Source organism: Mus caroli, chromosome 11, assembly GCF_900094665.2.
Source record: "Mus caroli chromosome 11, CAROLI_EIJ_v1.1, whole genome shotgun sequence".
NCBI classification, from domain to species: Eukaryota; Metazoa; Chordata; class Mammalia; order Rodentia; family Muridae; genus Mus; species Mus caroli.
This window is the reverse complement of record NC_034580.1, coordinates 55,273,152-55,275,616: the sequence shown is the minus strand read 5'-3', so window position 1 is coordinate 55,275,616 and position 2,465 is coordinate 55,273,152. Positions and strand designations below refer to the sequence as shown.

Below are 2,465 nucleotides of genomic sequence, written 5' to 3'. Positions count from 1 at the left end.
TGGAACATTTTAAAGGAAAATTTGGACAGACAGCTATTCAAGAGCACCCAAGTCCCAAACCCTCTGCTTCTAGTGTCAAGGCTAGTTGTCTTTTAAATTTTGTTTAACTCCCTATTATTATTTTATGTGACAGGTATTTTGCCTGCCTTTATGATTGTGTACCACATGTGTGCCTGATGCCTGCAGAGACCAGAAGGGTTGTCAGATCTGGAACTGGAGTTACAGTCAGTTCTGATTACAATGAGCCACCATGTGGGTGCTGGGAATCAAATCCAGGACCTCTGGAAGAGCAGCCAGTGCTCTTAACTGCTGAACCATCTCTTCAGCTCCTTTAGTTTTGGCTTTGAGGCACTGGAGAGGGGATGCTGGGCCTCAGACTTCTAGCTCTAGCAGCCCTGTTCACTCATGAGCGATGCCTGTGCCTTCCATCTCAGCTCAGGTCCATGAGATATTAGGTCCCATTCTCAGCATAGTCATGACCTGTGGTTCCAAGGAGTATCTGAAGTGTGCATTGACTCCAGAACATTGAATGTTGTATACATTGACTGGTGCCTTTGCTCCCCATTCATCCAGTGGTGCTCACAAGCTGTGGGAATGCCTTCTCTGATCATTTTCCTAAGGAAGAGACTTACACATGCCCTGACAGATTTGCATGCAATGCTTCACTGAGGTTGATGGGAAAGTCAAGACTGACATAACCTGCCCTGCTGGGTTTATGCGTGTCCTCAGCATTGACAGGTCTTCAGAGAACTTCCATCTGATCTATGACAAGGGTCGCTTTGCTCTTCATCTTATCATACCCGAGGAGGCCAAGTCCAAGTTGTGCAAAGTGAGAAAGATCTTTGTGGGCACAAAAGGAATCCCTCATCTGGTGACCCACGATGCTCCAACTATTCGATACCCTGATCCCCTCATCAAGGTGAACTGAATCCATTCAGATTGATTTGTAGATGGGCAAAATAACTGACTTCATCAAGTTTGACACTGGGAACCTGTATATGGTGACTGAAGGTGCTAACTTGGGAAGAATTGGTGTGGTCATCAAGAGAGACATCCTGGCTCTTTTAATGTGGTTCGTGTGAAAGATGCCAATGGCAACCACTTTGCCACTTGGCTGTTCAACATTCTTGCTACCAGCAAGGGCAACAAACTATGGATCTCTCTTCCCCAATGAAGGGGAATCTGCCTCACCATTGCTGAAGAGAGAGAGGAGAGCCTGGTGGCCAAACAGAGCAGTGGGTGAAATGGTGTCTAGGAGGCATGCTGGAGAAGTGTTTGTACTCTTGCTACTACAAGCCTTTCAAGGCAACATGCTAGATTAAACAGCATGACGAAACTAAAAAAAAAAAAAAAAAAAAAAAAAAAAAAAAAAAATTGACATATTAGAAAGGTGCCGTGGGGCATGTTGTCATCCAAGCGCATGAGGCTGAGGCAGCAGGACTGCAGGTTGAGGCCAGCTTGTTTACACCACAGTGAAGCCCTGTCCCCTGTCCCTTCCACCCCCCACATTGAGATACTCACTCTGCTGTGCCAGCAGTGCACACATCTATAGTCCCATCGGCTCAGGGGGTTGGAGAGATGATTAGTTGAGCCCAGGAGTTTTGAGAGCAGCCTGAGAAACTAGAGAGAACCTGGCAAAAACAAAGAAGCGATTGCACTATCAGAGGAATTTGCTAGCTGTGTGCCACTGTTGGCCTTGTCCTTCAGGGAAAGGGGCCTTCTGTATTCTGCAGCATCTCCACAGCTAGCACAGCGCCCTGCACACAGCAAGCTTAGGGAAATATTTCCTTTGCTGTTTTATTTGCTAACTTCCCAGTTTAGTTCACATTCTTTTCTGACAAATATCCATATAAATTTGAGGTCACTTTTCTGAAAATGCTCTAAAGTTACTCTTGCTTGCCTGTAACTTTTTAAAAATGTTGATGAGAGAACACTCACAAACACACCAATATTTAAGCACACTTACCTTTTTTTTTTTTAAAGAGGCAAAATGGCTCAAATAGAAACAACACTAAAAAATCTAGACAAAAACCAAGTAAGACTGAAAATGTTAATTGCATCAATCTGTTGCTCTCATCCGTTGTTATTTTTGTTCACCTTTTAGACAGGATGTCGCTGTCCAGCCCAGGACGGCCTGCTAGAGTTCCAGGCCCGTCATCACATCTGGCTTCTCCTCTCTCAAATACCTGAATACTCTCAGTGTGTCTGAGCTCAAACTCTTCCAATGTTAAATGGAAGGCTTCTGTGGATGGCGATATTGTCATAATAAGAGTCTAGAATAGAGAGGCATAAGACAAGCAAACGGCACACTGGCTGCTGGCCATGCACACACTCAGGATAGACCAGACTACCCAGGCTTGCTGGGCTCAGAGGCTGACCTGGACCTTGTAGGTCATTCTTACTTTATTGTGTTTTATTTTTTTCCAAATTTGCTTGTTCCACTACTTTGTTTTTTTTTTTTTTTT

The 2,465-nt window shown here is 44.5% G+C and overlaps 1 pseudogene; it reads left to right on the top strand.

Annotated features, from left to right (window-relative positions):
- Positions 1-475: 475 nt before the first annotated feature.
- Positions 476-1,243, top strand: LOC110305936 (annotated as a pseudogene).
- Positions 1,244-2,465: the final 1,222 nt, after the last annotated feature.